Here is an 8,009-nt window from a genome sequence, read left to right as displayed (position 1 = left end):
CGTGGCTGACGCATGCGCGTCGATTGGAAGATTGTTAATCCACGCGTTAGCGTGCATGACGCTTGCGCGTCGATGAGTTTTGAAGCCATCCACGCGTGCGCGTGGAGTGCGCGTACGCGTGGCCCTGTTTTCATCCCAAAGTTGATTTTTGAGTTTTAAGAGTCAAATCTCATACTTCTAAGCCTCCGATCTCACCACTTATATCTTAAATCATTATGATATGTCTAGCTATGAGAAGAAAGGCTAGTGAATGTGGTAACTTGCGAGTGAAGCAAGGGAAAAATGAATGATCAATGAGGATCATTGATGATTATGTGAGATGTGGAGGATGGTGGTGGAAGTGCTTGTATGCCATTGGCCGAAGGGCCGTAATTGTTTATGAATTGGCTGGTTCTGGATTGAACCGTGAGCCGGAATAGCTGTGTATGCTATGAATATTGGCTGGTTATGGACTTAACCGTGAGCCGGATGGCTGATATGGATTTTGATCCATGGATGAGAATTCATGCATGTTTATGCTGAATTATTGATAATTGTGATTTGCACTTCCACTATCGGAGATACGAGTTTTCCTGGGTAGTAGCAGTGGCTAGCCACCACGTGCTCCAGGTTGAGACTCGAAGCTCTTTTGACCCTATGTCATAAGTGTGGCCGGGCACTGTGAAAGACCCGGATGAGCTCGCCCCCGTAAATATTCACCAGTGAGGGTGATGGATATAGATCATGATTATGATCAATTTTATGATGAGTATAACTCGAGTTGGGGATGCGTGACAGAGGGACAGTCCAATGGTTAACTGCCAGGACTTGTCGGGTTGGCTCTATAACCGACAGATGATATCATCAGCCACTAGGGACAGGCATTCATCATATGCATACTATGTGAATTGTTTGAGATTGCCTATTTGACTGCATAATACTTGCTAATTGTCTAAATGCCTTAACTATTCCTATTTGTATATTCCTTGTTTGATATAACTGTGTTTGCTACATTATACTCCTGCTGGTGGTTGGGAGGTTTGAAGGAATTGGAAAGGGAAGTATTAGTTAGACTGAAGAATCTTTAGTCAGATGCCCTTTTTGGTTTAGCCTGTTTATAAGCTTTGATATTATCTAGAGGAAGTTCTAGGATTGCCTTTGGCTTTCCTCCATTATTATGTATTATATATGTGGAAGCTGTTACCATGCTGGGGACGTCTGGTTCTCACCCATGCGGATTTTGTGGTTTTCAGATGCAGGACGTGAGGTTTCCCGCTGAGGCATGCTGGAGACTTCTAGATTTGCGAAGATCCTTTGTTCTCGGGGCTATGTTTTGGTTTTTTATGTTTTGCTTAGATACTTTTATCTCCATTAAATAATACAAACTGTGATGACTCCTCTCATGGGAGATTTTGGAGAATAGGTTTTATATTTTTGTGTCCCTTTGGGTTTCCTTTGGGGTTCGCTTTATTATCATCATATGTATATATTGCTATGCTCGGACCGGTTATCTTCGCAGCTGGATCTTGAGTCTTGATATTCCTGTTTTTGACTCTCCTTTGTTTATATATAATCTCGCGTTGGTTTATCCTTGTTTGTTACGTTATCGATCGGAGTGTTGCGCTTTTGAGTTGCGGTTTTTTTTGTTTACCCCTTTTTTCTACAAAGGCTCCTAGTTATAATCAATCATTCATACTACTATACGTACTAAATTTTTATTTTAGAGGTCGTAATACCTTGCCATCTCTGAATTATGACTTAAGCATAAGACTCTGTATGGTAGGGTGTTACAAGGTTAGAGGAGACTAAATTACTAAGAAATTAGGGTTTAGTCAAATACAGTTTGTCATGAATTGAATCTTGCATAATTAAAATAGTTGGTAAGAAATAGAGATCCGGAAGATAAACAACTCTAAAACCTTAACTGTTCTCTCTCATAGTTTTCACACCAAGTTTACCGTTTGCCTTCTAATTGTCTGAATTTACTGTTTAATGCAACTAAATTCTCAAAACATCATTTTTTGTTTGTCCGACTAAGTGAATCATTTACCTATTGTTGCTTGGTCCATCAATCCTTGTGGGATCAACTCTTATTCACTTGAAGTATTACTTGGTACAATCCGGTGCAGTTGCCGATTAGTTTGTAAACTTTAAATTTCGCACCCAAACACCATCATAATCTTAGCAAGCTATACCTGTGCAGTGTGCACACTTTCTATAGTTCTTTATCTCGACTTGAAGTAACATGTGATCTGAATACCTGCCATTACCATTAGGACCAGAATCCTTAAGCTAATAAGAAAAACAAAACTCACATTAGTAAAGGTGGCATACTACAATTTAGATGCAATTAAAAAGGTGGCATACTACAATTTATCAAAATTTGATGTTAAAAAGGGTTATAAAACTTTAAACTTATCATACTCAAAACACACTCATACATGAACAAAATAATGGGGAGGACGAGAGAACTTCGAGTTACAGTAACACACCCTGGCCTCCGAAGTCGGATGAACGACCTTATACTTACCTTCATCTTCTAGTTTGGTGAAAATTAAACGACTTGCATAAAATGTGCTAACAAATTTTCTATCAACTAATATCTTTGTATTATTAAAAAAAAATCACTTTTAACGGTTATATACTTTATTTCTAGCGATAAAATAACTACTAATATATTTACTAGTAATTATTAGACATTAACCGTCTTATATTTTATCGTTGAAAAAGTTTAACACAATTATATAATTATCAGTAAAAATCTTTTTAATAACTACAAAAAGTATATACTTATCGTTATAACATACAGTAATAATAACACATATATAATTACTGCAAAAAGCTAAGTTAAATAATACATATAATGATCATTATGTTATTTTTATTAAATATTTGCTATTAAAATAATTTTTATTGTAGTATCACCCGTAAAAGTTGGGAATCAACCCAATCAAGGTATATGGGAACTCGGATGGAAGTTCGAAAGCTCCTTGCCTCGCCATGAATCTCAACAGACCTACAAAATGGAAATCGAACTACTAAGAAAATGATTGGAGTAAAACTACTAAGATATCAATAGGCGAACTTGAAGACCAGGGGCCGAAGCCAAAGCTACCACTCAAAATGGTGAAACCACCTCCCCGTCGCCCGGGAGGGGGCAGTGATTTCACACAAGGAACAAGGGCAAAACCATTAGACATAAAAAAAACATATGTAAATAATTTAATATGTATAATGTGTATTATAACATAGTAAGTACTGTTTAAAATAAGAGTATAAATTTAGGAAAAGTATACGTAGATAATGAAAATATTAAACAATGTGAATAATAGATATGTCAGATGTTCAATTTAATAGGTATGCAGATGATTATATTTATTATTTTTAATTAGATAGTTATTTCTTTTGATTCGATTTACTCATGCACAAAATAATGGTTGGATATTCAATTCACTAAGTGTGCAGATGGTTATCCTAATGTTAAGATTTAGGAAGTAATTTGAGGTTGGAATTTTTTTACTTTATTGGGTCAATTCTAGAACACATTGTTCACATAGTTTACAAAAGTCATTGTCTACCTAGCAAAACCCATAAATTTATTATGTATGAATATTTAATAAATTTATAATAGATATAGACTAAAATAAAAATAATAAGTTAATCTATTTAAAGATTAAGACGGCTCAAACAAAATAAAATGATAATTTTTTTTAAACTCTTTAATTTTTATAATAACAATAATTATTAAATGATCTTTTTTCACTATATGAAGATTATTTAAATAATATTTTGAAGCAAAATAAAAGACATTTTTAGTATATTATATAATTGTATATATTAAAAAGATATTGTTTCAAATTTTTTATATTTGATTATTTTAATTTCATAAAGCATTGTCTAAATAAATCTAACAATACTAAAATCTTAAAATATATTATTAAATATTAATTTTTATATAATATAATTATTAATTTAATATATATACCATAAATTATATTTTGTTAATTTTTTATTATATTATATTTTAATTTATTTTATTTTATATTTAGTTTGATCCTTCTCTTATAAAATTTCTCATCCCACCACTGTCTACTAGAAAGGCACCACCTAATACCTATCATTTGCCTAGCACTTCTTACTTCTTCCACTAACTGCAAACACAATGATTGCATTTCCTAAATGGCCCAAGCAACCTACAAAGTTAAAAAACACACAAGAAAAAACAGTGAAGCTAAAACGCAAGGGAAGGCACTAACTTGGATAGGTGAGTTTGCAAACGGTAGACAATGCACAAGCAGCAGATGAGGAAGATGAACAATCACCAAAGAGAGAAGATGCGAAGAGAACACGAAAAGAAGAAGATAGAGGAAGGCAGTATTTTGAAGATACTACGGCTGGGGGCCAAAAAATAAATTTGTGGGATTTTTTAAACAATGAGGCACAACTCCGCAGAAAACTGAAAAGATGCGGGATTAATGAATTATTTGTTATATAAAAATACTATATGTCTAAGAAATACAGAACTTTTCTTAATTTGCTTCTCGAACATATTTTAAATATAACACTCTTTGTGTGTTTTGTATACATATTATATATATAATTATTTTTATAGAATAAAATATATTTTTTACCTAAAAAATTTGATAAAAATTTAAAAATATTTATAAATTTTATTTTATTTTAATTTTATCTAAAACTTTTTCAATTTACATCAAATATATTTCTGATAATTAATTTTTTAAAAAAATTAGAAACGATTCAATAATAATTACATAAAAATAACTTTTAATATAAATAAAACAAATATAATTGACATGCATTATTGTTAGATTTGTTTTATTTTCTTTTAAATTTAGCGATTAAAAATATATTTAATATAAATAAAAAAATTTAAAATAAAATAATATTTAAAAATATTTTTCTTTTTTTTATATTTACTAACATATTGTTTGTTTTTCACGTTGCGCGTGCAAGGCATGTAACTTGATGAAATCACATTGCACATGCATATAATGGACCCAAAATAGGTCTATGATATGATAAGAGAGATAGGAGAAGAGGAGGGGGGCATGCTATTTCTTCAAAACCTGCTCCGTGTCCTGACACTGAACTTTCAACATTTTAATGGTCCCGGTACTCTCTGTATGTAATAATTGTTATATAGTAACTTGTTAATTGTTATTTCCATGTACGGTAGATCCATTTTAATATGTTATCCTTGTATGAATGGCTGAAAACAGATATAGCACTAAGACAAAATTGTGCCAGTTATTTGATGGGTTGAAACAAAACTGAAAAGCAGCTATAAATATACATATAAAGCATTTTTTTAATTAGAAAAGAGAATCATTCATAAACAACTAAAAAAAATTTATCAATTTCTTTTACAGTTAAATAATGAATTTCCAAAGCAAGGAGAATATTCATCTATAGTACAATAAGACTTGGAGTACAAAATAGTCTAATAAATTTTGATGAATTACCAAACATTCGTAACTTTAACTCTCACCTTGAAAAGTTAGTAAAATCTAATTCGTTTTTACATTAGAAATACAAATGCAAACAGGAAAGTTTTGGTAACTGTTTCGACGCTTACCTAAAACATTGATTTGGATCTGGACGTAAAATCCAGAGTTCTTTTGAAGCAGTATCTGACTTGTTTGATGTCGATATGCCATCGTCCGAATTTCTCTTAAAGAAGTGGGGGTAGTATCTATAGAGACCTCGATACTTAAGTTAGCAAGAGCTTTAGGCAGGTTAGTATATACCTGAGAAGTGTTAGTGTATTTATAATAGAGTTGATAACCACTTTTGCTGGAGTAGTTCCACCTTTATTGATGGATAACCGTTCCCTTTATCTTTGGGGAGTTCGTTAGGATCTATCTTTTAGGAAGATAGAGATATTGGGAGAAATTGGGGGAGACAGTTACTTATTCAGATAAGTACAAGCCGATCCTTTTCGTTGCGTCCGACCTCTTAAAGAGGTCGGGTATTCAGTAGAGGCCATCCTTTGAGGTGGGCCTTTCGTCTTTATTGGGTCTAGCTTTATATATAATTTGGGCCAATGCATGAACAATGCCCCTGCTTGAGTCTGAGCTTTTTGGAGGTCGGATTCAAGCATTTTGTTGCTTCAGTATTCGTCGTCTGGTACACTGCCTTCAAGAGGTCGGGTACTCGATATGTTTTAAGTTTTTGAATGTTACTACTTTAAATCTGGGGCAAACATTGCACGTCAATTTCCTTGGAATTTGTGTGTGGCTTTGAGAGGGGCGAGAAATATCCCTTTTGCCTCTTCTCTCTTTATAAAAGGCTTCGTTGCTTCCTTATTTTTCCTTTTTTTATTTCTGAAAAATGTTCTATTTGCCTTCATTGTCTTCAAGAACTCTTTTCTTCCTTCGCTTCTTACTTCACAACTGCCTTTCAGTTTCAAGATTTTCTCTATCTTGATTCCTTTAAAGATCTTATCTTGCTGTACGGAGGGGAACGTTCGTGTTTACTGCTATTTGGCATGCCCCTTCTTTTTTTCGTATCTTCATCAAGGTTAGTACTCTTGACTCTTGACTTCATTCGTGACTGTTCTTGGGCTTTTTGAATCTGTTTCTTGTGTTTGGGCAACATTTAGAGTAATGGAGGAGATTCTTACATTGATGATTTTGTTGTATCTTAAAGCTCCTTTGATTGCTGCAACTTTATCTACTAAAAAAACCCTTTTTTGAAACTATTTTGTCGTCTGATATGTTAATGTTTGATTGTGTTTCTGGAATTTGGAAAAACTTGTTATTTTATTACTGTAGAACCTAATTGTATTGCCCCCCTAATGGTGTTGCTGCTGGTAGTGTAGGAGGGACGCCATTTTTATGCTTTCTATTTTGAAAAGATCTTTTAAAATCGTGTTTTATGTTTTGTTGCTTTTGCCCGACTTCTTTTACTGGTGGCCGAGCTCTTTAGTGACATTTCTTTATTTTGCATTTGTAGGTGCAGCTTTATATCTCAGTCTGTAATTATCAACATTTCATCAAAAAGTCCTGCCTTCTTTATTATCTTGGGTAGATACTACTGTTCTTACTCCTATTTTCATAGTTGATAAAGAGTACGTCGAGGTATTCCGTATACACCATAGGATATGTGAGAACCGGGAGGATTAGATGAATTACGAGATAATGGTATTCGATCCTGAGGAGAGGGTGTGTTTCTCTGCTTTAGACAACTCGGAATGCCCTTTTTCTATGTGTATGATTGTTTTTTTCTCAAAGCTAGATGTTAAGCTTCCTTTTTCTAATTTTGAGAGTAATGTTCTTTGGACCTGTAATGTTGCTCCGTCCCAACTTCACCCGAATTCTTGGGCTTTCCTCAAAATGTACCAACTTCTATGTCGGGGACTTGACGTCTAACCTTCTCTAAAGGTTTTTTTTCATCTCTTTATTTTGACCAGACCTTTTGGTGCAAAAAAGTTAGCTTGGCTTTCCATCCAATCGTTCAAGGTAGGAAGGTTTTTTCTATTTTAGCTAGGATAACAGCATGGAAGATGGGAAGATCATACTCGTCCCTAAAGACAAGGAGGAGGAGCCTTTGCCCGACCTGAAGTCTTCGGGTGCACAACTTGGTCAGGCTTCTCAGACTCTCGAGGTCCCACCCAAGGTCGTCAACATCGAACTCCCTCCTTCGTTACTTGGTGCCATCTCGGCCGTGCCGGTTTCTAAAGGATGTCATGACTGGAGAAAACCTTAACCCTTTATTGGGTCCTTCTTCATAGTTTAATGTGAATGTGTTGAATGGCCTGTATGTGTGGGTCCTTTTGATGAACAATTTTTGTTTGTATTAGTTGGTAGCTCTTCGGACAATTGATAGATGTACTTTAAACAAATTTTTTATTCAAAACAATCTTTAAAATTTGAAGAGCTTTTCCGCACCTTAAGTAATGTGACTAGGCACTTTAGATTTAGCTTTACGATTATACTTTTAGCAACTTTTTCAGCACTGTTTCTTTGCTGAATTTAGGCAAGAAGTTTGTTTATATGGATTTCCTTTTA

At 33.9% G+C, this 8,009-nt stretch overlaps 1 long non-coding RNA gene across 1 annotated transcript; it reads right to left on the bottom strand.

The window, feature by feature from the left end:
• Window positions 1-1,827: 1,827 nt before the first annotated feature.
• LOC130942246 (uncharacterized) lies at window positions 1,828-4,512 on the bottom strand. The gene is made up of 3 exons (XR_009070842.1): window positions 4,236-4,512; window positions 2,905-2,995; window positions 1,828-2,271 (listed from the first exon to the last, which is right to left on the bottom strand). It is a non-coding gene; the product is annotated as an uncharacterized LOC130942246 (long non-coding RNA).
• Window positions 4,513-8,009: the final 3,497 nt, after the last annotated feature.

Source organism: Arachis stenosperma, chromosome 7 (genome assembly GCF_014773155.1).
Source record: "Arachis stenosperma cultivar V10309 chromosome 7, arast.V10309.gnm1.PFL2, whole genome shotgun sequence".
Taxonomy (NCBI): Eukaryota; Viridiplantae; Streptophyta; class Magnoliopsida; order Fabales; family Fabaceae; genus Arachis; species Arachis stenosperma.
Note: the sequence above shows the minus strand (reverse complement) of the source record. Positions and strands in the feature narration are given on the sequence as shown.